Here is a 12,375-nt window from a genome sequence, read left to right as displayed (position 1 = left end):
TGTTTAGGATTCTGAGGCAGTGAGTTTGGCAGTTTCACCATCTGCTGCACACAAACATTTCTGAGCCCCCGTTAGAAAATGCATGCCTGATCATTTCATGGGACAGCCCTGAGTTCTTGTGTCAGGAGAACTCATCATCCCCCCTCATCTTCTCCCTGTCCAGCATGTCTTTCACTGCTGTTTTTTGACTTGGGCAGGACCCAGAGGCACAGGCAGACATAAGCCCCTCATTCCCTCTGAGGGATGAACGATTTACCCCAAGACATGCAGCCAGGCTCCAGCACAGCCCTGGTTCCCAGCTCTGTCTCTTCCAACTGGCTCACTCTGGGTTTTTGTCAGCATGTTTTCTGGGCCTTTGCTCCAGCAGGTCCCCATCCAAGATCTGGACCCCCTCAGATATTTGGCACTCCCAGGTCTTACAACTGTGCAAAGGAAAAGGAAGGACTATGCCTCTCTGTAACTCCAAGCTGCAGATGCAGTCATTTGCATCCTAGGAGAGATTTGGGATTAAGCCCGTATCTGAGTCCTTTGCTCTCCATTCAGGAACAGTCACAACAAGCCAACAGACAAAAGCCAGCACCCAGAAACCCCAGCTAATCAAATCTGCTTGGCTTCTTGGACTTCTCCATTAGAAATAAATGGGCCTCCTGACTGAGTCTTATGATTCTTGCCCTCAGAAAAAAGCCTGGTGATGCTATTCTAAATTATGATGCCATTCTAAATTATCTGCTTAACAGCTTCTCTTTGCTATTACTGTTATTACTGTTAATGAAGGAGCACTTGGTGACAGGGTTTTGGAGGGACAGAAGCAGGGGAGTGGCTTGCTGCCTCTGTGAGCAACAAGACAATTTCATTGCCATCATCTCGTGTGTCTCTGTCACTATTGCAGGTGCCAGAGATGAGGGATTCGGTCCTGACAGGCACTGAAACTGTGGCTTCCCAGATCCACTCTGGCAGTGTCATTGTCTTTCCACAGTGAGTACATTGGGTTCAGCAGCCCCTGGCTGGCCAAACCAGGACCTTCTCAGCTTGTGTCTGGTTGTGTGGTCTTGCCAGGCTTGTGTAGTCCTCTCAGGAAGTTATTCAGAACTAATCAGCACTGGAGTTCTATGATGCATCACACAGTTTCTGGATATAGTCTAGAATGATGCTGCATATTCTGCTCTGTTACCAGAGATATTACATTAGCTCCCCAATATCCTTGTGACCAGATTATTAACACAAGGTGCAAAGCAAATATGGAGCTTTTATTCAAACTGGAGTCTTCTGGTTTCCAGGTATGAACTTCAGATTGTGCAGCCTGCCAGAGAAGGACCCGCAGACTTCACCCAAGAACAGCAGGCGGATAAAGATGATAATGGCAACAAAAAAGGTAGTGGAACAGTTGACACCTGGGAGGTGTTTGGACATTTTCCTCATTATTGGGACATAATAGCCAAGGCTACAATGCAATGCATATGCAACTTCATTCATTTTGAAAGTTGGGAATTCCAACCCTGCTTTCTTAATTGTTCACAAACAACACAGAATCACAGAATCACAGAATGCTTGAGGTTGGAAGGGACCTCTGGAGATCATCTAGTCCAACTCCCCTGCTCAAGCAGGGTCACCTAGAGCACGTTGTACAGGATCACGTCCAGGTGGGTTTTGAATATCTCCAGAGAAGGAGACTCCACAGCCTCTCTGGGCAACCGGTGCCAGTGCTCTGTCACCCTCACAGTCAAGAAGTTTTTCCTCATGTTCAGATGGAATTGTCTGTGTTTCAGTTTGTGCCCGTTGCCTCGCGTCCTGTCACTGGGCACCACTGAAAAGAGTCTGGCCCCATCCTCTTGACACCCTCCCTTTAGATCTTTGTATACATTGATAAGATCCCCTCTCAGTCTTCTCTTCTCCAGGCTAAACAGGTCCAGCTCTCTCAGCCTTTCCTCATAAGAGAGATGCTCCAGACCCCCAGTGATCTTCATAGCCCTATGCTGAGCTCTCTGCAGTAGTGCCACATCCCTCTTGTACTGGGGAGCCCAGAACTGGACACAGTACTCCAGATGTGGCCTCACCAGGGCTGAGGAGAGGGGAAGGATCAATCACCTCCCTCCACCTGCTGGAAGCACTCTTTCTGATGCAGCCCAGGATACCATTGGCCTTCTTGGTCACAAGGACACATTGCTGGCTCATGGTCAACTTGGTGTCCACCAGCACTCCCAGGTCCTTCTCCACAGAGCTGCTTTCCAGCAGGTCAACCCCCAACCTGTACTGGTGCATGGGGTTATTCCTCCCCAGGTGCAGGACCCTGCACTTGCCTTTGTTGAACTTCAGGAGGTTCCTCTCTGCCCACCTCTCCAGCCTGTCCAGGTCCTTTCGAATGGCAGCACAGCCTTCTGGGGTATTAGCCACTCCTCTCAGTTTTGTATCATCAGCAAATTGGCTGAGGGTGCACTCTGTCCCTTCATCCAGGTCTCTGATGAGTAAGTTGAACAGGACTGGACCCAGTATTGACCCCTGGGGGACACCGCTAGCTCCAGGCCTCCAACTAGACTCTGCGCTGCTGATCACAACCCTCTGAGCTCTGCCATTCAGCCAGTTCTCAATCCACCTCACTGGCCACTCATCTAGCCCACACTTCCTGAGCTTGTCTATGAGGATGTTATGGGAGACAGTGTCGAAAGCCTTGCTGAAGTCAAGGCAGACAACATCCACTGCTCTCCCCTCATCTCCCCAGCCAGTCATTCCATCAGAGAAGGCTATCAGGTTGGTTAAGCGTGATTTCCCCTTGGTGAAGCCATGCTGACTACTCCTGATCACCTTCTTTTCCTCCACATGCTTGGAGATGGCATCCAGCATGAGCTGCTGCATCACCTTTCCAGGGATGGAGGTGAGGCTGACTGACCTGTAGTTTCCAGGGTCCTCCTTCTTGCCCTTTTTGAAGACTGGACTGACATTGGCTTTCTTCCACTCCTCAGGCACCTCTCCTGTTCTCCATGACCTTTCCAAGACCTGCATGCTCGATCACCTCCCTGAAATGCCTGTACACCAATGCACGCAGCTTGGGGAACAAACAGGAAGAACTAGAGATGTGTGTGCGGTCGCAGGGCCATGATCTCATTGCCATTACAGAGACATGGTGGGATAGCTCGCATGACTGGAGTGCTGTCATGGATGGCTACGTACTTTTTAGGAAAGACAGGCCAGGAAAGCGAGGTGGTGGAGTTGCTCTTTATGTGAGAGAGCAACTGGAATGTATTGAGCTGTGCCTAGGGGTGGATGAAGAGCGAGTCGAGAGCTTATGGATAAGGATCAAAGGGCAGGCTAATAGAGGTGACACTGTTGTGGGTGTTTACTACAGGCCACCTGATCAGGAAGAGGAAGTCGATGAGGCCTTCTACAGACAGCTGGAAGTAGCCTCACGATCCCAGGCCCTGGTTCTCATGGGGGACTTCAACCACCCCGATATCTGCTGGAAAGACAACACAGCTAGGCACAAACAGTCCTGGAGATTCCTGCAGAGCATTGGTGACAACTTCTTGACCCAGGTGGTGGAGGAGCCAACAAGGAGAGGTGTGCTGCTGGACCTCATACTAACAAACAAAGAAGGACTGGTGGAAGATGTGAAGGTTGGGGGCTGCCTTGGCTGCAGTGACCATGAGATGGTAGAGTTCAGGATCCTGCAAGGAGGCAGCAGGGCACCAAGTAGGATCGCAACCCTGGACTTCAGGAGAGCAAACTTTGGCCTCTTCAGGGACCTACTTGGAGGAATCCCATGGGTGAGGGCCCTGGAAGGAAGGAGTGTTCAAGAGAGTTGGTTAATATTCAAACATCACTTCCTCCAGGCTCAAGAGCGGTGCATCCCTATGAGTAGGAAGTCAAGCAAAGGAGGTAGGAGACCTGCATGGATGAGCAAGGAGCTCCTGGCAAAACTCAACCAGAAGAAGGAAGTATACAGAAAGTGGAAAGGGAGACAGGCCACTTGGGAGGAATATAGGAATGTTGTCAGAGTATGCAGGGATGCGACGAGGAAGGCTAAGGCCCGTTTGGAGTTAAATCTGGCTAGAGATGTCAAGGACAACAAGAAGGGCTTCTTCAAATACATCAGCAGCAAGAGGAAGACTAGGGAAAATGTGGGGCCTTTGCTGAATGGAGTGGGTGCCCTGGTGACGAAGGATGCAGAGAAGGCAGAGTTACTGAATGCCTTCTTTGCTTCAGTCTTTACTGGTCAGGCCAGCCCTCAGGAACCCCAGACCCTGGAGGCAAGAGAGAAAGTCTGGAGAGAGGAAGACTTTCCCTTGGTGGAGGAGGAGTGGGTTAGAGATCATTTAAGCAAACTTGACACCCACAAATCCATGGGCCCTGATGGGATGCACCCACGAGTGCTGAGGGAGCTGGCGGATGTTATTGCTAAGCCACTCTCCATCATCTTTGAAAGGTCATGGAGAACAGGAGAGGTGCCCGAGGACTGGAAGAAAGCCAATGTCACCCCAGTCTTCAAAAAGGGCAAGAAGGAGGACCCAGGGAACTACAGGCCAGTCAGCCTCACCTGCATCCCTGGAAAGGTGATGGAGCAGCTCATCCTGGAAGCCATCTCCACGCATGTGGAGGAAAAGAAGGTGATCAGGAGTAGTCAGCATGGCTTCACCAAGGGGAAATCATGCCTAACCAATCTGATAGCCTTCTATGATGGAATGACTGGCTGGGTAGATGAGGGGAGAGCAGTGGATGTTGTCTACCTAGACTTCAGCAAGGCTTTTGACACTGTCTCTCATAGCATCCTCATAGACAAGCTCAGGAAGTGTGGGTTAGATGAGTGGACAGTGAGGTGGATTGAGACCTGGCTGAATGGCAGAGCTCAGAGAGTTGTGATCAGTGGCACAGAGTCTAGTTGGAGGCCTGTAGCTAGCGGTGTCCCCCAGGGGTCAGTACTGGGTCCAGTCTTGTTCAACTTCTTCATCAATGACCTGGATGAAGGCACAGAGTGCACACTCAGCAAGTTTGCTGATGATACGAAACTGGGAGGAGTGGCCGATACGCCAGAGGGCTGTGCTGCCATTCAGAGAGACTTGGACAGGCTGGAGAGGTGGGCAGAGAGGAACCTCCTGAAGTTCAACAAAGGCAAGTGCAGGGTCCTGCACCTGGGGAGGAATAACCCCATGCACCAGTACAGGTTGGGGGTTGACCTGCTGGAAAGCAGCTCTGTGGAGAAGGACCTGGGAGTGCTGGTGGACACCAAGTTGACCATGAGCCAGCAATGTGCCCTTGTGGCCAAGAAGGCCAATGGTATCCTGGGCTGCATCAGAAAGAGTGTTGCCAGCAGGTCGAGGGAAGTGATTCTCCCCCTCTACTCAGCCCTGGTGAGGCCACATCTGGAGTACTGTGTCCAGTTCTGGGCTCCCCAGTACAAGAGGGATGTGGCACTACTGGAGCAAGTCCAGCGAAGGGCCACAAAGATGATTAGGGGACTGGAGCATCTCTCTTATGAGGAAAGGCTGAGAGAGCTTGGCCTGTTTAGCCTGGAGAAGAGAAGGCTGAGAGGAGATCTTATCAATGTGTACAAGTATGTGAAGGGAGGGTGTCGAGAGGATGGGGCCAGACTCTTTTCAGTGGTGCCCAGTGACAGGACGCGAGGCAATGGGCACAAACTGAAACACAGACACTTCCATCTTAACATGAGGAAAAACTTTTTCACTGTGAGGGTGACAGAGCACTGGAACAGGTTGCCCCGAGAGGTGGTGGAGTCTCCTTCTCTGGAGATATTCAAAAGCCACCTGGATGCAATCCTGTGCAATGTGCTCTAGGTGACCCTGCTTGAGCAGGGGGGTTGGACTAGATGATCTCCAGAGGTCCCTTCCAACCTCAGTGATTCTGTGATTCTGTGAAGACGATGGAGAGTGGCCTAGCAATAACATCCGCAGCTCCCTCAGCACTTGTGGGTGCATCCCATTGGGGCCCATGGATTTGTGGGTGCCAAGTTTGCTTAAATGATCTCTAACCCGATCCTCCTTGACCAAGGGAAAGTCTTCCTTTCTCCAGACTTTCTCTCTTGCCTCCAGGGTCTGGGGTTCCTGAGGGCTGGCCTGAGCAGTAAAGACTTTGTTTGTTAGTATGAGGTCCAGCAACACACCTCTCCTTGTTGGCTCCTCCACCACCTGTGTCAAAAAGTTGTCATCAGTGCTCTGCAGGAACCTCCGGGACTGTTTGTGCCTAGCTGTGTTGTCTTTCCAGCAGATATCAGGGTGGTTGAAGTCCCCCATGAGAACCAGGGCCTGGGATCGTGAGGCTACTTCCAGTTGTCTGTAGAAGGCCTCATCGACTTCCTCTTCCTGATCAGGTGGCCTGTAGTAAACACCCACAACAGTGTCACCCACGCTAGCCTGCCCTTTAATCCTTACCCATAAGTCTCGGCTCACTCTTCATCCACCCCTAGGCAGAGCTCAGTACATTCCAGTTGCTCTCTCACATAAAGAGCAACTCCACCACCTCGCTTTCCTGGCCTGTCTTTCCTAAAAAGCATGTAGCCATCCATGACAGCACTCCAGTTGTGTGAGCTATCCCACCATGTCTCTGTAATGGCAATGAGATCATGGCCCTGCGACCGCACACACATCTCTAGTTCTTCCTGTTTATTCCCCATGCTGCGTGCATTGGTGTACAGGCATTTCAGCGAGGTGATTGAGCATGCAGGTTTCCCAGGAGGGATACAAGAGGATCCTCCATAGCCACATCCCATGCGCACTTCCCTGGCTGTGTGCACCCACTGGAGGCATCCCGACTTGAGTCATGTTTTGCCAACTACCCTGTCACTATAACTCTCCCCTTCCCCCGTCTTTCCTAGTTTAAAGCCCTCCTTACCAGACTGGCCAGCCTGTTGGCAAAGACACGTGTGCCTCGCTTAGTGAGGTGGATCCCATCTCTCCCCATCAGCTGTCGATCTTCAAACAGGGTCCCATGGTTGTAGAAACCAAAACCCTGTTGCCAACACCAGCGGCGCAGCCAGTTGTTAACTTGGAAAAAATCCGTCTCCTCCTCCTCCTCTCATCCATCCCCCTCACTGGCAGGATTGAGGAGAAGATGACCTGGGCTCCCAGACCCTTGACCACCATCCCCAGAGCTCTGAAATCTTGTTTGATGGTTTCCACATACAAGTGTCTTTGGGCTGAACACACCAAAAAAGTGAACTTGCACACAAGAGAACAGTAGAGAGATCCCGAAGTCTGTTCCCTTCATGGAAGTTCTCCCTCCTTTCCCCCAAGGCTCCATCTAGTCACCAGCATTTCTCAGCAAGGCCTCCCCCTGCTTTTCACAATATAGATGAGAGAAGCCAGTAGTACCAGAATTCCCCAGGGAATATTGTTACACTGTAGAAGTTAAGAGTTGGACAAGATCCAGTGCCAGGAAATGCCTAAAACCTCATGGGAAGCATGGCTCCAGGGGAATGGCCTTGCACACTTCCATCACATGTGTGCACATCTGCACATCATTCCTGTTGGTCACAAAGACATCACATTGGTCCTGAATGGTCACAAAGATGCTGTTTGAAGAGTTCTCTGCTTTCTTGCTTGTAGGGGCTCCTCCTGCCAATCACCTTCTCTCCAGAGAGAGGCATCCTCCACCCCAAAAGACTTCTAGCCATAAGGAGGAAGACAAGATGCAGAAAACCAAGGGAAAAGGGCTTCCTGGCAGGTCAGACTTGTGGGGAAATGGATGTGGGGAACCCTATACTCTTACCCTTTTTAGGAATGAGAAGTTTCCTTCGGACACAATGTCTGGGCTAACTCTGGCAGGCTATTACCATGTGGTACAGACACTAAAGTTTTCTTGTTGGGTAATCAGAGCATTAATGCAACTGCTAGGAGGGGCCTGTGGTATCAGAGCATTGAAATGACAGACAGGAGCCGCCATTCCTTGACACTGTCCTTCTCCTTGATCTACCAAGAGAAGGCCTAAACTTGGGCATCCCGAGCTTTCCTAGGAAATGTTGTGCCACACCTGATGTTGCAGCTTGGGTTTATCTCTTTCTCTGCATTTGAAAGTACTCAGTTGAATGCAACTAATCCTCCTGCAGAGCTAGCTGCCTTTCGCTGCAGAGGCAGGGGCACACCTTGTGAGACCTAAAAGGAGAACAAACTCATCCTCTACTCATACAGATGCCTTCTGTTTTGCCTTTTTAGTCAACCGCTACCAATTCAGCGGAGCTCAGTGAAGAAAGTGAAAGCCAAAAAGAAAGAAATCCCTCATGCTGGACCAAAACTTGTAAACTTCATTGCTGAAGCTATTAAGACAAAAGAGCAGGTATATGATAGGGAGTGATGTAATGCTTGGGTTGTAGTTTATTGCAGAAAAGCACAGTTATACACCCATTGAGTCTGAAAAGATGCCTCAATGTGTGTCCATTTGAACATTAAGTGACTTCTCCTGGAGCCAACTTTAAAAGATGTGGGTGACTGTATGTTTAGAATCTGTACTTCACTTCTGTTGTCTCATGAAACACATCAGAACACCTTCCTTGCCACTAATCATAATGGAGTTCAAAATCAAAATGACAGGCTTTTATGGGATAGGAAATAGGAGCTTTTTAGATCATTGGTTAGTTCACACCTTGGTTGAGCCCATAATAATTCAGGAGCAAAACACAGCTGACAAAAAGGGGCAGAAAAGAGGGTGAGAAATAAATAATAATAATAAATAGAAAAACGAAAGCAGATGAGACTGACACTGCTGCTGTTACATTTCTGTGACCCCCCAGAGAAGAATCCTCCAGGTTAAGAAACGACATCAAAGAGGTCTCCATGAACTTCAAGCTGTAGAAAGACAGAAGAAGAAAGAATGGCAGAAGAAAGAGAAAGACAGAAGGAAAGAAAAGGAAAAATTGGCACCATTGATCCCTGGGAGAGAAAACGACAAGCTACAGAGGGCCAGGGTACTGGTAGCATTTTAAAATAGACAGGAAAAAAGCATCTCTCTCCTACAGAGGAGCTTGAGATTTCAGGTTATTAGGTTATTTCAGGTTATTTCATGGAATTGCTACTGCAAAATGGCAGGAAGGGGGACAGCAGTCTCATGAGAAAGGGGGGTGGGGGGGGGCAACTGGGCGATGCAGTGAAACCCTGATCAGACTCCAGCATCCAACTCCTGGGGCATGTTGAGGTCCTTCTTCTGGTTCCTCCTCTGCTGCCACAGTATCCTGGCCAGAAGTCACCTCTGGGATCTGCATGCTGGCAAACAGCCCCGTCTCTTTGCAGCATGCTTGTCTGAGATTCTCCCTTCCTTTGTAGAAACCCACTGCTTATTGGGGCACCACTCAAATCCCTCCTGGCACCATGAGGAGGAAGGTGACCAGCCCAGATCTCATAGAGAGAATGATGGGGAACTGGAAAGAGGGTGGAGAATCATCCTCGGAGGAGGAGGGTGACAACTCACTGGAGATACCTCCAAAAAGGTGAGTGTGCCAGGGGCAGCTGAGCAGCACTGACTCATCTGCAGGGTCAAGGATCCAAATCCCTGAGCCATGGCTATCCTCTGAGCTGTCAAGCCATGGGGAGACCTGGGGTCAGGAGCTCCCAACTCTGGGTGCCTTTCTGCAGCCCAAAGCAAATGCCTAAAGCTCATCCTGAGTTGAAGAGTGCTGTGGGCACCAGTGAGACTCTGTGTGCAGGGCCTGGGGAAGGTGAGAGGCAGGAAGGTTTCAACCACAGCATGCGAGAGGGTTTCTCCCTGCTTTTGTAGGCACATTTCTCCTAGGAAAATGCAGGCATTGTTCACAGCAGCGACGTCTCTGGTGGAGAAGGTCACACAGGGACAGACAAGAGAGATCAGTAGATAGAGGAATCGTGAGGAGGAGGCTCAAGTGAGTAAAGAGCTACATGCTGCAATGGGGTGTCCCTCTCTCCTTCCACTTCCAGCAGCACCTAGAGGGACTTCTCCTGGCATCTCTTGTGGGAGGGACAGCAGCAGGCTTTTCAGTCTGTGGCCTTGGTAAGGCAGTCCTTAATTCAAGGGGGAGTTGCTGATCACTCAGAATAGGATTTCCGCATTGGACATAGGTGGCTGAAGACAAAAGGATTTGTCCAATGTTCGGCTCTCTGCTTTTGGACTGGCAAGTCTGTCCTACCCTTTCAGAGTATAGACACCAAGACCCCTTGCCCTGAGGGGTTGATACCTATTCACTCCCTCTCAGGTCCTGCCTGACTCAGTTCCCACTTGACTCAGCCCCCGGCTGATTAGTTGCACTGGGAACTTGTCATTGGCTTGGGCAGGACTGCCTGTGTCATATCACAGAGACCATTGAAACGCTAGTCAAAGCAGCTCCATGAATACCTGGCCTGCACTAGGCCTACTGTATTTCCTTGCTTTCTTTCTGTACATAAACCTGAACTTTTTACTTCTTAAGGCTGGAGAGCCAGTCCACCACAACATGAACCAGCAACTGCCAGCTGTGCTGCCAAAGTGTTCTTGTGCTGAAGGAAAACAAATCTCCAAATTGTGCATCTTTCCTTGGCAAGGTGTGATATCTGCACTGAGCAATGTGTGAGCTTGGGAGGGTCAGGAAAAGGACAGCTCAGAGACAGGGAATGTATTTCAGTCCCTGCTCTGAGGGCAGCTTAAAGAGTCATTATGTAATTCTTCTGTTGGAGCCACATTCTTTGTGGTTTAGGGAAACTCCCTCTCTTTCCTGCTCCTTTGCCCCGGAGAGGGAAGGAGTCGAGAATTGCAACTGCAGTAGTGCAGGAGGGACTGTGAGGTTAGCCTGAAGAGTGTATGCATGGAGGTTTCTTCTCCCCATGCCTTCCTCGGCAACTGAGTTCAAAGCAGGCTTCTGACCACTGCTGAGCTGCTTGGGTGGAGTGGTGTCACCTGAGCTTGTGCAGGATGGGGCTTTCAGACCCAGTGAAAAGGGTCTCTTCTCATGGCCTGTTTTGTGCCCCAGGGGAGAGCTAGAAGAAACATGAGCTTCTAATGGGAGTCAAGGCAATACAGATTGCCCTGCTCCAGAGGCTAAAGTCCAGCTTCAGGAAGATAATCCAGGCTTGGAAAGGCTCTGGCCTCAAATAGCATGTCTTGTTTGACTGCAGCGGCTACTTTGTCCCTAACATGATAGTCTTCATGTAGCATCGTACGGCAAAGTGTAGACATAGATTTCCACAGTCTTATGGGTTCCCTTCTCTGGACAATCAGCCGTGGAACCTCATCTGCTTGCCTCAATACCTCATCGCCTTGGGAGCTAAACAGAGGAATTGAGGGTGCCTCAGACTAACACCATGGGGTACTAGGGAACACAAACATACCACTAACGTAAGGAAGCTGTGTAATAAAATCAGTAAGTACATTAATGACACCACTGATCTACAACTTCTCTGTGTTTGAAAGATGATGGAGCATCACTGGCATCCATTCTAGAAAGAGGTAAACTTAAGGTTTGTGCAAGGCCAATAAACCTGCTGCTTTCATTCATCATTACCTGCCCAACATGCCGGGAGATGGTCTAGACAGTCAGAACAACAATCTAGATGTAGAAATGGACATTACCAAACCAGATATAACCTTTTGCCATCAAATCACGCAGTCAAAGATCAACCAACTTGTCAGCACTAACATCAGGAGCAATATGGATTTCCAGGTTGCAAGTGAGTTTAGTAGAACTCCCAAGGGGTAGGGGTGCACTACAGGCAGACTTGAGCGGCTGATTTCTGAGCAACAACCAGAAAAGTCCTGTCACACTCCATCTCCCAGCCATGCAGAATTGAAGACAGAGAAGTAAGCAGGGTCCTCACATGTTTCTCCCCATGCTTTGATGTAAGCATCAACATTTAATAGGCTTAAAAGTTCACCTGCTAACAGTACCCATGTGGCTGTGTGCACATTCTTGCTACAGATGAAATGGTAGGCAACGATGGAGAATACATAGGAATAGAAGGAAATGATGGGAGAAGAATGATAGGGAATATATTGGGAATAGACAGGAATGATGGGGAAATTAGAGAGTAGAAATTATGGGGAAAAGAAGGCAATGATGGGAAACAGATGGAATAATAGGGAATGGCAGGGAATAGATGGGGAATACAGACAGAAATGCATCTGTTTAAAGCAAAGACAGACTTTATTTTGCTATTCTATGCCCCTCACCAAAAGGCTGTTCAATATCTATAAACAATAAATAAATGTACTCCCAAAGTGATTAATGACTCTCAGTCTTGCTTAAAACATAAAAAACTATGGCTCAAAAGAGCAGACCGGAAGAAAGACAATTCTAAATCCACTACTCTGTCTTTCTGGTTCTCACTTTACAGAGATGGGGTGTTTGTTCATTTTCTTTTCTAGATTATTAAAGCCCATCAAAAAACCTTTTAAAGAAATAAGAATTTTAAAATCAAAATACCAAGAATAACCATC

This window comes from Apteryx mantelli, chromosome 21 (genome assembly GCF_036417845.1).
Source record: "Apteryx mantelli isolate bAptMan1 chromosome 21, bAptMan1.hap1, whole genome shotgun sequence".
NCBI lineage: Eukaryota > Metazoa > Chordata > Aves > Apterygiformes > Apterygidae > Apteryx > Apteryx mantelli.
The sequence above is the reverse complement of the archived record's forward strand: the minus strand, read 5'-3'. Positions refer to the sequence as shown.